This window comes from Dipodomys spectabilis, unplaced genomic scaffold (assembly GCF_019054845.1).
Source record: "Dipodomys spectabilis isolate Male_0828 unplaced genomic scaffold, ASM1905484v1 ptg000002l, whole genome shotgun sequence".
In the NCBI taxonomy this organism is placed as follows: Eukaryota; Metazoa; Chordata; class Mammalia; order Rodentia; family Heteromyidae; genus Dipodomys; species Dipodomys spectabilis.
The window spans coordinates 46,100,967-46,123,085 of record NW_024870679.1 but is presented as its reverse complement, the minus strand read 5'-3'; positions in this window follow the sequence as shown (position 1 = coordinate 46,123,085).

Sequence of the window (22,119 nt, the reverse complement as noted above, 5' to 3'; positions counted from 1 at the left end):
GCTGGCTCCAGCGGCTGCTCACACAGCCACCCTGGGAGTTTGTGGGGGAAGGCAAGGATGTTGGGGGGAGGGGGGCTGGAGCAGTCCTTCTGGGACGCATCTCACCTAGCTTGCAGCAAATATGCCATCCATATGCCCAGGATCACAACCGAATCAGCTCCACCGGGTCTGGCTAAGAGGCATTTCAATTGCTAATATTGTACCCGGGAAGGATGAAAGGACTGCCAGGAGCAGCGATGTAGGATCCACAGAGACAAACCTGGGGAGAAGTCTGGGGGTGGGGGATAGGGAGTCTCAGGGTCCTTCAGAGAGAAACTTGGTGAGACCTGGTGACTGGAAGAGGGCTATCTTCTTCATCTTAGAACAAGAGGCAGTGACAGACAAAGAGAAAGGGAGGAAGGGAAACAGACAGACAGACAGAGAGATGCAGGGAAAGAGAGAGAAACAGATGAAGAGAGAGATGAAAAGACAGAGAGATAGCGAAGAGTAGGGGAGCAGAGGGAAGGAGAGGAAGGAGAAGAGAGGGGAGGGGAAGGGAAGGAAAGGGAGGGGAGGGAGGAGAGGGAAGGGAGGGGAAAAGAGTGTGGTGTAAGAAGGGAGGGTGGGCTGCCCGAGAGCAGGCAGGGTTCCTTAGTTCCTAACTTTTGCTCACTCCTGCCCTTAGCTGCCCTCTGGTCTGCCCAGTGGGTTGGGATGATGGTCTTTTGCAACTACTTTCCAGGGTTGGGCTCACTGGGTGTTTTTCTCTGCCTGTATTTTTAGAAAAAATTATGATGACAGTTGTTAGGTCTCAGGCAGGCAGGCAGGCAGCACATTCCATTACAAAGTTAGCATGAAATCAATATGTAAATAACCCTTTCTAACTGGCAGCTATTTTTGAAGGCAGAACGCACCTGATGTTACAGGTTTGTTCCACTTCACTTTAAATACCTCTCTGTCCTCTGAGAGCCTTCCCGACTTTTCCTCTTTTTCTTGTGATCTTTGCATCCGCCCCAGGTCCTCAAACCTCCTCCATCTCAGATCATCAAGACTGGCTCCAGACCAGTCTATTCCTCCTTCTCAGTGAGGCTACTTTTTTTCAGTTACTAGCATGGACTGCTCTGACAGGCATAGGGGCCACAAAGGCTGAGACCAGGACTGGATGAAAAATCAGACCATCAATGCCAGGACAGAAGTGTTCAGTGGTCATGACCAGACTTAGACTCTTGACAGCCTATTGACAGTCCCTTGTCAATAGTAATAATTTTCCTTTTGTTCTGAGTTTTTTAAAAGTCAGTTATGCTATATGCATCTGCAGCAAATCTGAAATATTTCTAGAATATTCCATTCTAGAATATTCCATGTCAGACCTGAACAGTACCAGATAGCTCAGTGTGTGTGTGTGTGTGTGTGTGTGGTGTGCAGGCGCACACACTTGCATATGTGTTTGGTTGGGGAGGGGAGTGAGGAGACTATTTTCTTTCTTTTTTATGTTTTCATATATGTTTATAATTTAGCTCTAACTTCCACATGTAAGAGAAAATATATACTGTTTGTCTCTCTGAGCCAGACTCAATTAACATGATACTTTCTAGATTCATCTATTTTCTAACAAAGCGGGGTAACAACTTGGGGCCCCATAGCAATGATCACTACCATTTTCTAAGCACAAGTGATGTATCACTTACCTCCCTAGGGTTTTTATGAACTTGAACAGCTGCAGTGTCCTTCCTTATAACTGAGCTCATGAGCTCTGCCTTCCTGTAGCTGATGCTTATAGTCTTACACCATACCAAGGGTTCCTCTTCCCCAGAATAGCCCTCAAGACAGGTGGTGTCTGGCCTGAAGCCATGTCTACTCCGAGCTAAATATTTCTATTCTATGACCACAGTCCTCAAACCCCACGTCATAAACTATTGGTGACACGGTTGCTCCTGTGGTTTTGGTTGGTATGGGATAGGTGCCAGGTTGGGTGGCCTTTTGAGACATCTTAATATGTTCTAACTCCCAAAGGAGTATCTCTCTGTAGAAAATGATTCATCTGAAGAGTTAACTCTGTCTTTGATCACAGAATTTGTCAGGTAACCTAGAAATTTAACCTCTTCTCTCTGGGCTAGGGTCACTGAGAATGGGGGATATTCAGGATTGTCACAGGTCAGCTTGGACTGATGTAAAGTTCTCCTTCTCCCTCTCTCTCTCCCCCCTCCCCCTCCCCCCCCATCTCCTTCTCTCCCACCTCTTCCTTCCTCCTCCTCCTTCCCTCTCACCCTCCCCACTCCCCCTTTCTCATTCTAGTACTGGGGCTCAAACTCAGGGCCTTGTACTCTTGCATGACTTTTTTTGCTCAAGGTTGATTCTCTACCCCACTTGAGTCATAGCTCCATTTCTGGCTTTTTGGTGGTTAATTGGAGATGAGAGTCTCACGGACTTTTCTATCTGGATTGGCTTCAAACTGCATATCTCAGCCTCCTAAGTAGCTAGGATTACAGGTGTGAGCCACTAGTGCTTGGCTATATGGAAGAATTCTCTAATAAACAAGTATATAACACTAAAGTGACATGCTTTAAGAGGGAGCTGAGTGTTGTCTATAACCTTGAAGTGTCTCAGCAAAGGTGAAGAATAGTAAAAGAAGAATAGTAGAAGGCACTGGTCCATGGAGTAGAAGGTTCTAGCATATAGCTCCAAGGACCATCCAATTCTGGGTTCTGGTCATGCATTCACTTACACATTTCTTGATGCATGGGAGGTACAATTTAGACTTGATATGAATAAAGTGAAAAGGAGCTAATGAGATTTTGATTGGGATAAGAAACCCATAATATAGCATCAGAGTAAGTTGTACATACCTGGAATTCCAGCCCCCAGGATGCTGAAGCAGGAGGATTGAAAGTTTAAGGCTGGCCTGGGCCTCCTAGCAATAACCTGTCTCAAAATAAAAAAAAGAGATGCATAAAATACAAAATATATTACCAGGGAAATTAAGTACATTCCCCTTGTTAAGCAACTAACATGGCCATTTAGCCACAGAACTCTTCATTTTATACAACTGAAACTCAATATCCTTCTAGTTGCTCCCCAATCCTACCCTGCCCCCTGCTCCAACCATTCTTTCTGTCTCCATAAAATTTGACCATTCTGGGTACCTCATGTAAGTGAAATCACATAGCATTCTTCTTTTATGACTTGTCTTTTCATTTAACATAATGGCCTCAATTTACCCATGTGTCAGAATGTCCTTTCTTCCTAATTCTGACAAGGCTGGATTGTATGTCCATTCATCCACGGATAGATAAAAGTAGCTTCTAACTTTGGTGATTATAAACAACACTGCTATGAACCTGAGTGCTGAGTGTACACTCAGAGATGTAAAACTGCCAAGTCAATTACCAACTATGGTAATTCTCGGTAGAATAGGTCTTTGAAAAAACATGCCATTTAAAAAAAAAACCACAAACACACAAACCCCCCACTATATTGTGTCCCATAATATTTGCAGCACTCCTCCACATCCTTACCAAGACTTTTCTCTTTCTTATTTTTTCTTTTTGTGGTGTGTGTGTGTGTGTGTGTGTGTGTGTGTGTGTGTGTGTGTGTGTGTGTGTGTGTGTGTGTGTGTGTGTGTGTGTGTGCAGGTAGTAAAGCTTGAACTCAGGGTCTGGGTGCTGTCCCTGAGCTTTTCTGCTCAAAGCTAGCACTCTACTACTTTGAGCCACAGCTCATTTCCGGTTTTCTCATAGTTTATTGGAGCTAAGAGTCTCATAGACTTTCCTCCCAGGCTGGCTTTGAACTGTGATCCTCAGATTTCAACCTCCTGAGTAGCTAGTGTTACAGGTATAAGCCACCAGGGACTGGCTTATACCTGACATGTCATATGAATTGGAAAATAAAGTAATAGCATTGATTATATATGTATTATGTCCTATAATTTGGATTGCAGATTGGAATAGAGAAGTAAACCTTACCCTTTAAGAGCCAATAGTCTTATGAGACAAGATAAAATGTGACAAATAAATGTAGGAGACATGTGTCTTCAGCATCCATGTATTGTGATGGAGTAGGGGAAACAAAGAAAAAAGAAAGATAAAGAAAAGAAGGAAAGAAAGAACCAACTGGGGTTGGATGCGTGGCTCAGGTGGTAGGGCTCCTATGAGCATAAAGCATCAAATAATGAGTTTGAGTCCCAGTCTCAGACAAAATCAAAACAAAACAAAAAGCCAAAGCAAGCAAAACTGGTGAGAACTGAGCCAAGGAGAAGTGTGGAGTCTCTGATCAGCTGATTATTAGAAGTGAGAAGTAAGCCATGCCAGGACAGTCCACTCATGTCTCTTCCCTCCTCCTCACTCCATTCTGAACTCATAGCCTCCTAGCTATCTGTAGGCCCAAACCACTGTGAAGAAGTGATATTCAAGGAAGGGGCAATCTGACCCTTTAGCTCTCAAGCTGGAACAAGTCTCCCAACTTGGAGAGCCAAGATTAAGATAATCCTTATAGTTGACAGATTTCCAGGCATAACGGGGCAAGCACTGCAGCGGTGTCAAAACATAATTGCATCAAAGGGATATTTGTACAATTCTGCTCACAGAAGTATTATGCACAATAACCAAGAAGTCAGAGCAAGCCAAGGGTCCTTTCATGTATGAATAGACAAAATATGTGTTTATAGATTTATGTGAATATTACATAGCCTTGAAAAGGAAGGAAATTCTGAAACACATTACAATATGGATATGCCTTAATTATATTCTGATAAATGAAACTAGGCAGTGACAAAAAGAGAAGAACCATGTGATCCCACCTACAAAGTGGAGAACCCCCAGTTGTCCAGTGCATAGAAGCAGGAAGTGGAATGGTCTCATTCCCAATGGCACCACCATGTCTAAAGAAAGTGCCATAGGTTTTCAGGAATAAACTGGTGGCATCAAAACACCTTTATGGCTGGGCAGTGGCAGTGGCTCACGACTAGCTTTCTAGCTACTCAGGAGGCAGAGATAAATGGATTGTAGTTTGAGGTCAGTCTGGACAAAAAGAATTCTTAAGACCCTGTATCAATAGCAAATGTTGGATGTGTTGGCACACAGCTGTCATTAGCTACATCTGGAAGCATAAATAGAAAGATCATAGTCTAGGTTGGCCCAAGGAAAAAAGTGAGATCCTATCACAAAAATAACCAGAACCAAAAAGACTTGGAGATGTGGCTCAAACAGTAGAACACCTACCTAGCAAATGCAAAGCCCCAAGTTCAAATCCCAGTACCACTAACAAACAAAACAAACATCAGATTTATGGCCAGGTGTGGTGCTGCCTGCCTGTCATCTTAGCACTTAGAAGGCTGAGGCTGGAGGATCTGGAGCTTAAGGGCTAGCCTAAGCTACAGAGCCAGACTTTATCTCAAAACAAAAGTGAACAAGCAGACAAGAAACAAGCTTTATGTTTTCCAGGGGCTATCAGGCTGGTGACTAATCTCTCCTATACTAATCATATGTTTGGAGATGAATCTGCCCCTTCATAATCGAGATTCTAGTATCCTAAGATATGTGGTAGATAATTCAGCTGGTACAAAGCTGGTATTTATTTTTATACTGTTTCTGAATTAAGAGATTGCGAAACAAAATAATCCTATAAACAAAATTACATGGTAAGGGTGGATTACATGTATAAGGGCAAAACACATTCAATCACACATTGGCAATTTCATTTGCATATAGCTGATATAGTAATTACAGATAAGTTTGTCTACTAATTAAAGCAACATTGCTAGAACTACTTAGATACATTGGTTAACAAAGATGATGCTGGAAATTAGCAAAATTACCTTTCTTTTCTTTGACTATTTACATATGAAAAAGGTCTTATATTTTGCTAGAAGTTCCTAGGAATATTATTCAAACACTCAGAGAAAGGGCAGACTGTGATGCTGAGCACATAAACCAGCAGCCAACAAGGCTGGCAGCAAACCCTGACCGCCACAAGCCTTGTGTGAGGCAGCAAGCCCACAGCACAATTAGATGACAGGTCAGAACCTTGATGCTGGAGGCTGACCCTTTGGTGGGTAGGAGGCAATCAGGGGTGGATGAATAGCAGCAGGGCCAGCAAGTAATTTCCGACAGTGAGGAGGCCAGGAGGTAAGGCGAAAGTGTACGAAATGATGTTCAGGACATAAGCACTGGCATCCACACCAGCACAGGCACTGGCATGGACCAGTTCTGCAGAGTGCTACATGCCGTGTACATTTAGTCTAAGTGTAGAGGAAAACGTAGCAATGCCATGCTTGTTTGTGACTTTGAAAGACATTCAGAGGTCTGTAGAGAATGAGCGGCCAAGGGGAAGGGAGGGAGCAGATCTGTGTACATGTACAAGGTCAGGGTTCTGAGAGAAAGCCTAGTAATTCCAACACTCCCAACTCTCTCTCTCTCAATCTCTCTCTCTCTCTCTCTCTCTTTCACTCTCTCTCTCGTGTGTGCATGCACTCCCTTACTCATTCTCTGAATTTCTTTCTCCTCTTTGTTTTTTTCTCTCTCCCTCTTCTTTTACTTCTCTTTCTTTTCTTTGTTTCCCCTCCCTCTTTTTGTCCTCTCTTCCTCTCTTTTCTGTCTTTCCCTCCCTCTTTCTCTTTCTCCTTTCTCCTTCTTTTCTCTTTTCCTCTCTCTCCATCTTCTTTCTTTCTTCTTCTCTCATCCACACTTCCTCTTCTTTCCTCTTTTTCTTTTTCTTTGTGCTCAAGGCTAGTGCTCTACCACTTGAGCCACAGCACCACTTCTGGCTTTTTCTGAGCAGTTTATTGGAGATAAGACTTTCCTGCCCGGGCTGGCTTTGAACTTTAATACTCAGATCTCAGCCTCCTGAGTAGTTAGGATTATAGGTGTGAACCACCAGCACTCAGCTTCTCTCTCCTCTCTGTATCTCTTGTCTCTCTCCTTCCCTCTGCATCGTTTTCTTTCTCTCCTCCCTTCTCCCTTCCCTTCTCTCTCCCTCCCTCCTTCCCCACTGCATCCCTTTCCTTCTCTCTCCTGTGTGCTTCCTTTGCCCTTCTTCCTTTCTGAGCTGAACAACCCTACAGAGCAGAGCTTCTTCACCCCAAAATAACATCTTTTTGTATTTGCTTCTCTGTCTAGTCTGCCCAGTTGATGGTGTTGTGCACTGAGCAAAATCCCAAGCAGCAAAAGATGGTGAGGCAGCAGGGTGTTGCATAGAAAGTAGAGAGGAGCCAGCACCTGCTTTTGCCCAAGGGCCCCTGCTGGCAGTAGCAGAGTCCAGATGTCAGGCCAGATTACTAAGGATATTAAACATGGAGAATGGTGCTGGTGCCGCTGGTTAGAGGGGAAACTTGATGGAGAGAGGGGTGAAGGCCTTGTGTGGCATGGGCTTTTTAGCCCTAGAGCTTTGTTACTGACAATGGATGGACTCACTTCACCCCTTACCTGGCTGGGTTGGGAGTGATGGCTGCCCCCTTCCCCACAGCTACAGAAGACTCTGGAAACTAGCAGGACTGTCCTGATAGAGCAGTGCACAACCAGAGGTAGAGGGGACTGGATTTCTATGGCCCCTGTCCCTGCCACATCTGAATTCCTGAGTACTTGTTCCTGAAAAGCCACCATTCCCTGGGTGATTGGGCATCCGCACAATCATATAGAAATGTGTGCTGGATGAGGGAGAGACAACTGGAAAACAAACCCACAAAACCCTTTTTCTCACAGGCCCGCCTGTCATGTTGCCCCTCCCCCCCCACCCCACCAGTCGAGGGCACAGCCCCTGTGGTGATACATTAGCAAGTTCAGAGCAAGTTCAGGGTTCCTCTCAGAGAATTCCTAGCATGTCGACAAACACATCATGGGAAGGAAGGGCTGCAGGAGTGAGAAAATGATAGGCTATGCCTTTCAGTGCTGTCTTCCCAATTTAGAGAAATATAGTAAACATACAAAACGATCAGCTAAGAGCTATTTCCCTTTCCAAAAGATTGATATTAGGACTCTAGCAGGGATCCATCCCCAGAAACTCCATGCTGTTCTCTTCCTCTTCTTCTCCTTATTCTTTTGTGTCCATACTGGGGCTTGAACTCAGCACCCTCAAGCTCTCACTTGGCTTTTTCATTCAAGGCCAGTGCTTTACCACTTAAGCCATAGTTCCATTTCCAGATTTTTGCTGGTTAATTGGAGATAAGAGTCTCACAGATGTTCCTGCCCACCCTGACTTTAAACTGTAATCCTCAGATCTCAGCTCCCTGAGTAGTTAGGATTGCAGGCATAAGCCTTTGGTACTCAGCTCTGTACTACTTTCTTCAGCTTGGTGGAATATATCCCATTTGTCCCCAACCCTCCTGCTGCTACTATTGGCCTCTGTGTTTGGCCTTCTGAGTTTTACAGAAGACACTAGAGCACTTGACATTTAAAATTTATCAGCAAAGTTAAAAAAAAACAAACCTAATGTGAATTAAACGGGATTTTTAATCCCCTCCAATGTTGCCATGAGTATAATCACTAACAGAATGAAATCAGAATCAGTGGAGGAAAATATTAATCATGCATTTGCATGCATTAAACATAATGCAGAAGACAGCAGGTTGCATGCTGGGGCAGGGTGGTTTGGTAACATGTGTGAGGCGGGCTGGTGGCCGTGGGTCTCTGGGAGAACTGAGAGATGCCCTAGGGTGCCTGCCTGCCCCAGCCCCTGCTCCTGCCCTTGCATGGGCTGCCCTGGCCGGGAGCTGGGAAGGACATCCCTTCTGGGTTTGGATTGTGGCATTGCGGGACTGTAAGTCTCTGATTGTTTAAGAAAAGAGGTCTGTGTTTAGAGTGGGCCACTCCACACTCCATGGGATTCATCTCTGAACTCGGAAATCAGTCTTGGACAGGGATGGTGAGAAACAGGGCTGAGAGCAGGTCCTTGGAGCTCTACCTGCATCTGCATGGGCTGCAGGGTCATGGCCATAACCCTGCCTCTGTGCAGCTAAGGAACGTGGGGAGACTTGTTTACACTCAAGTTCTGTTTCTTTGGCACTGAAATCTGTTGCTGGGAGAACCAAGGAGGAAATGAATAATGAGGCACTTAATTCAATGCCTGGCTCATAGCAGGCACTTAATTTTTTTTAAATATATAAAGCTGTCCATCTACTGTCTCTGGACAACACAGTGTGCCCACCACCTCAGCCATGTCTCTGGTTCCTATCTTTGATGACCTTCAGAATTTCCATCTTTGTTGCAGACTCAACCAGTTTCTGCATGGAACCCATGAAACCCAAGGGGCCTCAAAAGTACCAAGATCACATCAGAGCTTGGTCAGTCCACCCTCCTTCCCAGTCCCTTACAACAGAAGGTCTCTGAGCTTCTCCAGGCACCAAACTAGGTAGCTGGAGGCTGACCTCATCTTCTCTTACCCATTTACCTAACTCAGACTGCCTGACGATTGCCACTACCAACCAGCTCTTGGCCCATTTCTTCCTTCCAGCAGCTACTCTCTCGTCCCCTACAATTCCCCATCCCTTAGCTATAGAGGCATCTACCAAAACCATTCATCTGGCCATTTCTTTCTTGCCTGCACTGTCAGCTGCACTTACCATGACATGAGGTATCCACTGGCTTGGGTACGAGACCTATCATGGTATGTTCTTAGTCTAGCTCCAACCTTTTGCCAATCTTGATAAAACTATGAGTCTTCATCTTGGCCCAATGTGTTGTACACCACTGTAAAGGTCATTTAACTTGTCAATGGGCTTCTGATCTGCACGTGGCATAGGATGGGCCTCTTCTTCTTGAACATTCCCTGTGACAATCGGCAGTTTTCTGATATATAATACACTCCTGGGCCACTAACTCCCAAAGTAGCAGAAGTTCAAAGCATTTCCAGTTGCTTGTCCATAAATGGAAAAAAAAAAATCAACAAAATCCCTTTAAAAACATGAATCTAGTCCTGAGCACAAAGAGAGTGTTCCAGGAGGGCCTCAGGGCATGGGAGCGCCCTGCCCCTAAGGAGCTGACAGCTGGAGACAGGGGACAGCACCTGGACGCCCAAGGGCAGTGTAGGCTTCACAATGGAGGCCCAAAGGATGGAGCAATGGAAGAAATGTTCTTCCTTAGTTTTCACAGATTGTACCATGGTTTTCTCTCCCTGTTTTCCTCCTTTTTTCCTACCTGTCTTTGAGAATGCTGTCTTTATTGTTTCCTTCTTTCCATTTAAAGAAGGCCTTCCATCCGAAAGTTCTTTCATTCACTTATTTGTTTAACAGACATGTACTAAGTGCCTTCTAGTTGCCAGGCAGCTGCTGAGCTCTGAGAATGAGCTGTGGACATGGTTAACTTTGTCCCTGCTACAGAGCTGTGGGTCTCATTGACATACCACAGTGTACACTGCAGTCTGAGGCGATATTGCTGGTCAGGGAATGGAAGGATCCGGAAAGGCTACAAACATACTCAGCACAGGCTTTGGAGAAAGGCTACAAACATACTCAGCACAGGCTTTGGAGGTCAAGGGCAGCTCCCAGAGGAAGAGATGCTTAGAGTGGTACCCCAAGAAGAAGAACATAAGAAGAACATAAACTGTGCAAACCGTAATGAGGAATGCTTGCATCCTAACAGGTACAGAATCAAACTAATGTGGTTTAAAGGAGGGCAGCCAAGGTGTGTGTGTGTGAGTGTGTGTTGTGTGTGTGTGTGTGTGTGTGTGTGTGTGTGTGTGTGTGTGTGTGTGTGTGTGTATAGAAATTGTTCTGTGTAGGTTGGATTGGTGATCTGGAGATTTTTTCCCCCAAAAAAACCAAGAATACATTAAGACTTCTTTGAGAATTTGAAAGACTGATATTTAGACAATGGATTTGGCTAAGAAGTTCATAGCTGAAAAAAAATTGACCCATTCACTCACTTGTGTAATAAGTGATGTTGAGTAGTGAATGTATTGAGCTCTTCTGTGAGCTTGGTCCCTGGAAGTCAGGGAAAATATGAAGATCTGAAAGTCCTGTGCATAGTTGTCCGTTTCATCCTAGAACTTAGGAGACTCCTGCTAGAGGACTGTGAGTTGATGCTTGGTCTCCATAGTGTAACTCTGTCTAAATAAATAAAACACAAATGACAAGCAATTAAACATTAATCAATAAGTAAATAGCCAAATACAGGTGGCCTCTTTATTTACTTTTTGTGTCAGTTATGGGGCTTGAACTCAGAGCCTGGATGTTGGCCCTGAGCTTTTCCACTCAAGGCTAGTACTCTACCACTTTGAACCACAGCTCCACTTTCAGTTTTCTGATGGTTGATTGGAGATAAGAGTCTCACAGGCTGGCTTTGAACTGTAATCCTCAGATCTCAGTCTCCCGAGTAGCTAGGATTACAGGTGTGAGCCACCAGCACCCGACAAGGTGGCCTTATTTATTTGAGAGAATATTATGTGTTCATTAAAAGGAATAATGTAGCTCATTATATTTTGAATGGACATGTCTCAAAAACAAAGGAAATCCTGAATGAGAAAAGCCAGGTGCAGAATAAGATGTTTAGTGACCTGTATAAAGGGTCACCCAGTGCCCATTTTCCCTTCTCTGAACACAATTTTGTACAAGTTTGCACAAAATCCTGTGCAGCTGTCTTTCCTCTAGTCTGCCTTTCCCAATGAGCAGGGACATGTCTCAAGCTACATCAGGTGATTATATTATGATCCTACCCTATGGCCAGAACGTCTGTCTCTTTGCATGAGCCACTTTAGACCATGAGAAGTGGGAAGTTTGTTGGAGCTGCTGCACTTCCTAAATGACTCCCCACCTCCATGTGGATAACAAAGTATATTTTAGAGGATTGGCACCATCTTGTAACCATGAGGGGGAGCTTGCCCTAGAATGAAACTGACTCTGTGAAGAGTCAGGAGGCAAAGGCAATAGGTCCGGGATGATTCTGTTGAGCTGAGAAGCCAGGTGAACCCTGAACTCATCCTTACCATTCAACTTTCCAGTTATGGGTGCTAGTAAATCCTTCTTGAGGTTTAAGTCTGGTACACTATTTATGTAAATGAAAGAGCACCTAAAATATGTTTGCCTAAGGTATAAACATATGGAAAGCAAATTACCAAGCACTGACTGAAGGCATAAACCCAGAATTCATGACATGGTTGTCTCTGTTTGAGGGCAGAGGTGGACCAAACAAAGACAGGTGCCAGCTACCATTCGCTGTGTAGGAGTTCTTCTACAACTTTCACATCCATTACAGCTCTTGAAAACTTCATGACAACATTCTACTTTTTATAGAAGTGGAAACGGAGGCATAACAGGGTGAAAAATCTTATCTGTGGTCAACTGTTCAGAAGTAGAACTGGGATTTGAACCTAGAGAGTTGGATTCCAGAGCCTCTCATTAGCTTTACATTCTTGTCATAGCAACGGAATACAATACCAACTTATCCATTAGGTTTTCTGGCTTTGTTGTTGCTATTGTTTCTGAGTGAGGCAATTGTGATTTTATAAAGCTTAATAATCATTTCTCCCTAGGGGTAGGGGTTTTGAATTTGATGATTTTGTTACTCTCTGGCCTTTTGTGTGATTTCTCACATTTCCTCCCTCCCTCTATTTCTCCCTCCCTTTCTCCTTTCCTTTCTTCTACTTTCTTTTTCAGTACTGGGAATTGAACTCTGGCCCTCAAACTTGCTCTACCATTTGAGTCATACCCTCCTCTCTTTTTGTTTTTAGTTTTTTGAGATCAGATCTGGCTAGCTGTTGTCCCAGGCCTGCTTTAAACTGTGATCCTCCTGTCTCTGCCTCCAGAGCAGCTGGGATTACATGCACACACCACCATGCCTGCTGCTATTTCTGAGTTCTCAATGGAAACCCAAAGCTGGAGACAGCACTATCCTGAAGGAGCTCTCAGCACACTCTGACTGCTAAGAAAGACTGATGCAGCGTTGTGGGAGCCTAGTGGAGGGTGGGTGTTGGAGGGCTGGGTGGTAGCCATGGCATTGGAGGCTGGAACTAGAACCAAGGGCCAAATCTAATCTGGGCATGCAGTGTATGGGGGCGGGGGGGGGGGGGGGAGAAGCAAGCACCAAGGCAGCAGGGAATGGGCAGAGAAGTATGAGCGTATAGGGTCAGAGGAGCCCAATTCAGCTGGGAGGGGTGGGGGGTAGGCGTGTGATGCACAGGGATGTCATGCTACTAGAAATCAGCAGAAGTCAGACAGCGGTGGCCTTGTGTTTGGCTGAGTGGCCGGTACCTCTCCATCCTGGTGGATCTCTGGAGGTGCCCATCTGGCTGTTTCTACTGCTCACCAGATGTTCTCTGGTTTCCTGTTGACCCAGGAGTTGCCCTTCTCCCAGCACTCCGGGGTGCTGGGAGACATTTGCCATGGTAATACCTCGTCTGCCTGGAAAGCCATCTTTGGGATGGATGGCTCTGTAGGAACTGTCTTCTGGGTGCGCCGCCTGTTTCAGGGGGCACCTACACAGAAGCGGGTGAGGTATCCTGGGGCCATCCACAATGCTGCCTGACAGCCACGGGAGGGACACAGATGCAGGCTAGCATGTAATTAGTGCCAGCAACACAGCGCTCTGATCACTGTCCCTCAAGAATGTGCCTCTCTGGCTGAGAGGCAGATAATGGACAATCACAGAAGATCCTTGATTATGGCTTGATTGAGCTTATGGGAGCTCCAGACGGCTAATGTAATTGTGGCTTCCAAAGCGCTCAGTGGAGGGCATTTCCATATGGACAGGGAATTAAATAAAGCTGTCCTGAACACTTTGCTGGGCCTGTGCCTCCCGTATGTGGCCGGATCCAATCTTCCGCTTCGAGTGACCTCAACAGAGACTAGAGGGAGTGGTCACGACCCAAGACGAGAAGGCCAGCTTCCTCCTTAATTACGGTCACATTTCCCCTCCAGGGCTCTTGACCTGCCTGGCATTAGCTTTTTGCTCCCTTTCCTGGAGCCATATACACACTCCTTGCCTGCAACCCCCACTCCCCCAGGCATCAGCTCAGCTCTCGGTCTTGGATATTTCTAGAAGCAGCCACTTAAGTAAGCAGAGCACTGTGCTGGACACACTTCCTGCAAAGGGACAGTTCAGTGGCTTGTGGAGGTGACACAGGGGAGACCAGGGATACAGCACCAGGTGCCAGTCAGGGCCTTATCTAAAGGTCAACCTTGACCCACCCTGACCCATGTTTGGCCAAGCTCCTTCCCCCCTTTCCTCTCCCCTGCAACAGAAGGGAGATGGACTGGTCATATCTAACACCTAGAGATTACAGGGACACCCTCACCTACCACAGCAATAAAGTCAGAGAAACATGGCACCCAGCCATGTTGAGTGTTGACTAAAACAACACAGAGTAAGTAGTAGTAGCCACAAGCCCTTTTGGGGGTTTCCAAAAAGGAGGCTGAACTACATCCACTGTTTTCCCTGTTGGATAGCTTTAGTCCATATAGACCAAAGTTAGGAAATGTTCACCAAAGGAGGAAACGAGAAAGGTGAGCGAGCTATTGGCTTAGGGAGAAGAGCTCTGCTTTTGTCTTCTCTGCTCCATGGACTCCCATAAAACCGACCGAGTCTCTCAGAGCCTAGGGTGACAGCAACCATGAAACGAGCATCTCATTCTCCCACTGGTTAACTGCTGAGCTGCTGAAACGTCCAAGCTTTCCTGGTGGCAGGTGGGAGTGGAGCACAGTAGAGCACAATGAAGAAGTTTTGGAGAACTTGGCAAGTATGTCCTAGATGTATACAAACTTAGAAACTGGGGCCTGAAAGTCGTGGTTAGAGTCATTAGCATCAAAGGAAAGATGATGAATGATCAGCACACAGATCACTGGAACATGGTAAGGATGCTTGGTGTGGAGAGTGGGGACTATGGAGGAGAGCTATGCTGAGATTGTCTGAGGGGGTGAAGACGCTCCATCTTCTGGACAAAGGGACTCCATTGGTAAAGGCCCTAGAGTGGAAGAAGGATGGAGAGAGATCAGAGGGCATGTTGTTTATGTCAGGAGACTGGCCAGGAGAAAAGTCTCAGTGTTGGAACCAGCATTTGAAGGCCTGTCTCCTCAAAGATATCAATGCCATCTAGCACTGGTCAGGAGAGAATGAAAGCACCAGTTAAAGAGAAGGCTGCTATGCTTCCCATCTAACTCCCACTCCTCAAGCCTGAATTCCAGAATAGCCACCAGCAGCAGAGGCATGAGAATGAAAAGAAGAAAAAGGAGTAAAAGAATATATTACAGCTGTTCTCCACATCCCTGGGACCCAGTCCTTCTCCACGTCCATTAGACCACACCCCTTTATCAAAGCCCAGGGAACCACATCCCACTCCTAGTTGGACAGGCCACTCCTTTCTCTATATCCAGTCTAGTGGATCACACCTCCTATATAAACTACATCCACTCCCTTCTCCAAGACCAGCAGGCCACCCTCTGACAACCACATCCCTTTCTTAAACCATGGGTGAATACTGAGCTAGTTAAAGGAAATGACCTTGACTCATAAACACAAGATGGAAGTTTCCATTTTGGCAGTGTTTATTCACTCAGCTCTGGATTTGTGAATGCATGGAAGAAGAAGAAGAAGGAAAAAAAGAGAGAATATCCTACTGAGAGGAGATGAGGCAAAAAGCCCTAGTTCCACCTGCAAAGCATCAGGGGCAGGAAGGGGAGATCAGAAGCATGTGAAGGCAGTGGGTGGAGAAAGAGACATTTCTCGCTTATATGCCATCAGCTTCAGACTGTTCAATATGCAGCCTTCCCAGCTAAAGATCTGGTTCAGTCTGTCACCATATGTGGTTTGGCTTAGTGTTGGAAATGAAAAGGTGAAATACACTGAATTTCACACCTTCAGCTGAGCAAAGGCTGTCTCCCAGGTGCAGACCACATTTCTTCGGTTCCAGTTAACCTTTCATGGCTCCTTGGAAGTCAAGGCCGATCTCCTGGCTCCCACAGTCAACTGTATGTCACTCCCAGCCAGCCCCATCTAGACATTGTGCCTCCTGTGAGCAGAAGCTGTGCCTCCAACTCTTGGTCTAGCCCACTGATGGTTGTGTCTCTGCCCAGATCTTATCCCTGTTGAGAGTTGAAGATCTGTTTTCTCTCATCTTAAATGGTCTATTGAATTGGATGAATTTAAAGAGCCAGCCTAGGTCCAAAAGCCTTGGGCATCGACTAGAGGCCTCTCTGCTTATTTCCACCCTGAGAAACTTCTTGGCAGCCAGGGCTGGATTGCTTCTGGAGAAAGACCTGAAGTGACAGCAAGACCAGCCAACATATTGTGAAGTCTGTTTGGCTTTGGGGAAGAGCAGGGTTGGGATGGGACTGTGGAGCAGGAAGGTGTGGGAGAGATAATTTGCATAGCCACACCTCCCCTCCACTAGCCTGACCCACTCAGCAAGTAGAAGGGAGGATTGTGGGCAGCTAGCAATATCTCCAGCTCCGGATCCGAATTTTACTGGTTCCAGTAAAACTAGCTGGAGCTCAGTCTAAGGGGGCTTGTGGCAGCAGATAGGGGACACTTAGAAGACTTGGAAATTGGAGGCGACAGGCAACAAGGCATTACCTCAACAACAAACTGGGCAACCAGGTCAAAGACTAAGCAATATGGCAATGTGGATGTTGGGCATTAGCCAGAGGTTCCCAAGTTCCTCCTGCCTGAGTTTGGGGTTAGATCTCCCTCATGAAGTTAAGGATGCTCAAGTGAGGGTTAAGCAGGGCCCTCAGAGTACATGGAAGAGGGGGAGCCAGGTTTGACAGCCCCTCCCCTGCTTCTCAGGCTCCCTGCCGTCCTGATCTTTGTACTTCCTTTGCCAAGTCCTGTGATCTGCCTGCTTGTCCACAAAAGCATGGTGTCCAGATGAGGGGAATAAGCAGTGGTGGCCACAAGCTTTGGGATCTGAACCTCTTCCAAGATTCTGGGGGCACTCTGAGGCCCTCAGCCTGCCTGGGTCTCATGAAATCAGGGGAGGGCCAGAGAGGGGGCCTTGGGACACTTCCAAGCCATGGAAATTCACCCTGCATACCCACTCAGCAGTCTTCACACACACACACACACAAACACACACTAAATATGTGTAACTATATGTGGGATTTTTATGGAATTTATATAGTTACAATCAAGAGAGCCAATCGTTTCAGAGAGCAAGCCCTGCTGTCTCTTCTCTTGGCACAATCCCCCAGGGTCTGTGCCCCTGGGGGGACCTTTCAGCATTGAGCAGACTGCACATCAGTGAGAGTTCTCACCCAGGGAGGTGGAGGGTGGCTGGGGAGGAGAGGGCAGAGAGGTAGAGCAAAGCTGCTCTTCTGACCCCAGTCATCAACTTGGGACTTGCATGAAATGTGACTTTGTCAAGAATTTCAAACCCTAGCCCCAGGAACAGCTGGTTCCAGTTTTCTCACATGGTGATGACTCAGGCTGTTACCTAGTGGTTTGGTGACAAAGATGCTGTGTTCCTAATGTGGTTTCTCCCTATCTAATTGAAGGCCTCTTCTGAACGCACTGGTGATTCGCATTCACGTTGCCTCAAGATGGCTTGGGCTTACTTGGCTTATCCCGTGACAGGAAGTGGCTGCTTGGGATGTGCCTGAGGCAGCACATGGGAGAAATGTTCCATTTTCCACAAAAGGAACTTCCGAAGCATCTTGGAGTTTTAATTATAAAATTAAGCAAATTTATGGGAGAAAAATAAATGTGAAATTTCAGTTGTATTTGCAACTCATTTGGGTTGCAAGAAATAACCAGAACCAGAATTTGCAGCAGGAGCTATGAACACAGAAGTGGGGGATCTCCAGGAGACCACTGTGGACTCCTCAGCCCTCTCCCTGCTCTAAGCTGGAGCTGGAGGGAATTTTAAATAGGAGAGGGCTAAGCACCTGGAAGGGATAGGGTGGTGGGAGGAACTGTCCATGGGTCTTCTCTATCACACTCCTATGGCCCAGGGTTGGAGTTTGACTTGTCTTCCTTTCAAAGGTATGGTAAAGCCTTCATTCCTGGTACCCATGCATGTGACCTTATTTGGAAATAGGATCTCTTGCAGATGTCATCAACTCAAAATTATCTGAGTGGGTCCTAAATCCAGGCACTAATGTCCTTCCACTGGTCCTCACACAGAGACACACAGAATATGGAAAGGGAAGAAGGCCATTGAAGATGGAAGTTGAAGCTGGAGCAGAGCAGTCCTAAGTCACAGAACACAGATGGTGCCCAGCCATCTCCAGGAGCTAGGAGGCAAGGAAGAATCTTCCCTAGAGCCTCTGCAGGGAGAATGGCCCTGCTCCCATCTCGAATTTGGTCTTCTAGACCTGAAAGGTGATAAGATTTTGTCATTTAAAGCCACCCAGGGTATGGTTATTCATTACAACTGCCCCAGGAAATGAAGGTGCCCAGCTAGGGAATCTTCTTCCCTTTTCATTCAAGTTTTTGATACCAAAAGAATCTGCTCAGGTCCTCTTTTGTAGCTCTTGAGTAGGCCTGCTGCCCTTGACAGTGCAGGGGCTGCCCTGAGGGAATCAGCTGTGAGGGGCTGTGGTGGGGTCATCGAGAACAGAATAAGATGATGTAAGCTCAAGAGACTAGAAGAGGTCAGTCCTTTAACAATGGCCAGGGCACCCAGGGACCTCGGCCAGCATCTGTGGGAAAGGTCTAGGGCACTGTGTGCCTCTTGTAACCTCTTGTTTAGTATTCCTCCCTTTGCTCTCTGACTCAGGTCTTGCTTTTCACTGCTGATGGTTGCAGAGAAAAATGTATGTATATACATAATGTATGTATATAGAGACATTATATGTATTATATATGATGAGTAAGTATATCATGTATAAGTATATATAAAGTATATAATGTATACAGTATGTATATATTATATATGGATGTATTATAATGTATATATTTATATATATATGATATTTTTAAATACATATTTTTAGTGGAGATTCTGTGGAAAGTGTAGAAACTTATATGTGTATCATGTATGGTGTGTGTGTGTGTGTGTGTGTGTGTGTGTGTGTGTGTGTGTGTGTGTGTGTGTGTATGTATAAGTGCATGCACACCAGTATTGAGGCTTAAACTCTGGGCCAGGACTGTTCCTTTATTTTTGTTTTAGCTGAAGGCTGGTGCTCTAACACTGGAGTCACAGCCTCACTTTCATATTTTTGGTGGCTAATTGGACATATGAGTCTCATGGATGTTCTTGCCTGGGCTGGCTTTGAACCCCACAGTTCTCAGATATCAACCTTCTGACTAGCTCAGATTAGAAGCATATATACCAATGCTCAGCAAAGTGTAGGGACTTGGGTTCTAGTTTAGACTCATGTTTCCTGGGTTGAAAGCTCAATCTGATGACTTACCAGCTATCATGATTTAGATCATAACTGTCCCCTCAAGCCCCATATTCTAAAGATTTAAGCAACCAGCCTGTGGTGCCATTGGGAGGTGATGGAAGCTGTAGGAGATGGGGCCTAGAAGAAGGAAGCTAGCGCTTCGAAGGGGATATAGGGGCGCTAGCCTTTGACTCTGTCTCTTTGCTTCCTGGCTACCATGAGGTGAGTAGTCCTCCTCTATCCCACATTCCTGCTGCCATGATGTACTGAGCTGCTACAGGCCCAAAGCAACAGGGCCAAGTGACTCCAAACAAACCTTTCCTCCCTTGAACTTGATTTCTCAAGTATTCTGTCACAGTAGCAATAAGCTGACATACACATCAGCGATGTGACTGTGACACTCACTGGCAGACCCTATCTCCTCTAGGCTTCAGTATCCCCAGCTGAAATGGCATCAGTGCCACCAACCTGCTTAGAGCATGATCAAATAAGATGGATGTGAACATTTCTTTGATCTTGTTAAAGCTTAAGTCTACAAGGAATGCTGCAGGCAAGAAACAGCATTCCCTAATTCTCTACTTCCCCTCCCCACTGCTGCCAGCTCAGGGTGGGCTCTGGGCAGAAGATGGAACATGGAGACTGAGGACAGGCTCAGGCATGGGGTACCTGCTGACTGCCTGCTTTTCCTTTGTCTTTTTCGATAATGCTAATTTGGTTACTCTGAGTAACAGCTCTTCTGTGTTACTATTACTCATTCCAACCTCTGAATCATCCTGATGGATACAACTTGACATCCACCAATTTGCCTAATTCATTACCTTTGCATTTCTTTAATACTAAAGACAAAGTGGGATGGTTTTCCAACTGGCTTTGCAATGTTCTTTTCTCCTGTCCTCCAGTATCAATAGGTGATGCAGAAAAGCTCTCTCTGAAGGGCGGTTGTGTGGAGAAACCAGTAGGCTAGGGATTCTGTAGTTAAAAGCCATGTACTGTGTAGTCTCTAGTAAGTTAGGATAACAAGATTCTGCCTTGTCCTTATCCCCAGCAACTCCCAGGGTGGATTACTAGGCCGACACTCACTGGGAGTAAGTGCAGTCCAGCTGGGGCTGAGTGGCCCCCTCTCCCCAGCATCCCTGTAACTATGGAAGCTTATTCATGAGCCTGGAGCTTGTAGTTCTCATTCCCAGGCTCAGGTCTCATTCTCTTACCCCTAACTTTGGAAGGTCCTAAGACTACTCAAGACTCTTTCTTCTCTAGGGAGGAAGAAATCCCCTGCTCTGAATTCTCACAATCCTCCTACTTTTTCTTTCTGACCCCCTACTCTTCTTCTCCCATAACAGAATCAAAATACTCATTATAACAAGTCAGACTACAGAAGTATATGAGGAGGAAGTTAGCATTTCCCCATTTTCCCTCTCTAGTGCCTCCATCACAAAATAAACCACAATGGTATATTTTGTCTACACCTCCCAATCTTCCCATGCCCCTCACCTCTCATGCCAGGACTGGGCCTGAGCATAGTCCCTTAGCTTTTCCACTCAAAGCTGGTACTGTGCTACTTGAGCCACAGCTCCACTTCTGCCTTTTGGTGATGAATTAGAGATAAGAGTCTCATGGACTATTCTGCCCAGGCTTGGTTTCAAATCATGATCCTCAGATCTCAGCTTTGTGAGTAGTTAGGATTACAGCACAAGACACCACTGCCTGGCCTAATATCTCTCTGTATGCCTACACTAACATATTCATTCACATATTCACAGACATACAGATTCTTCTATCTTTTAATGAGATCATACTATATACACAATTTCCTTTCTAAAAATGCAATGTTATTGTTGGACATTCCTTTTTTGACAATTCATACATGTCCAGTTCATTCATTTATAGTGACCCAAGTATTTACAAAACAACTTTCCATTGTTTTTAATCCTGCAATCTTTGAAATATAGTTTTTTTTTGGGGGGGGGTCCGGTCATGGGGCCTGAACTCTGGGCCTGGGCGCTGTCCCTCAGCTCTTCAGCTCAAGGCTAGCACTCTACCACTTGAGCCACAGCACCACTTCCAGCATTTTTCTTTTTGCTTATGTGGTGCTGAGGAATCAAACCCAGGGCCTCAGGCATGCAAGGCAAGCACTCTATCACTGAGCCATCTTCCCAGCCTGAAATATAGTTTTTTATATTGTGCTTTTTTTTAGTCAGGAAAGCAATCCTACATGTGTGATTCCTGGCTCATAGGAAATTCACCAGGCACCAGTGGCTCACACCTATAATCCTAGCTACGCAGGAGGCTGAGATCTCAGGATCTCAGCCTTCTTAGGGAGGAAAGTTCATGGGATGCTTATCTCCAATGAGCCACTAAAAACTCAGAAGTGGAGTTATGGTTCAAGTAGTAGAGCACCACCTTTAAGCAAATGAAGCTAAGGGACAGCTCCCAGACCCTGAGTTCAAGCCCCAGTATTGGCACTGGCGCACGCACACACACACACACACACACACACACACACACACACACACAGAGCGAGGACATATGATTTGAAAACCCAACATATCTGGCTTAGAGTCATAGGTGTCTATATACCAGCTGAATGGTCCAGACAAGTCATCACTGCTCTCTTTCTTGAGAAGATGAGCAGAACAGTGGACATGGTAAGGAACCAAGCAAATTGGAAGGTGCTGGCTGTGTGCTGGATGCCTTTGGGAAAGGTCTCTTCTTTCCCACAGGTGTGAGTGTGAGTGTGGGATCTTAGCCTGTGGCCTCCTGTTTTCTGGGTTGGTTGTGTGGAATCTTTGGGTGTGAAAATGCAGGTGTTTGTAGTTTGGAGTCCAGATGACGACCTGAATGCTAATCTCCTTGTGTCCTTGTTTGCTCCTCTGGAAACTTTGAGGGCGGACAGCTAA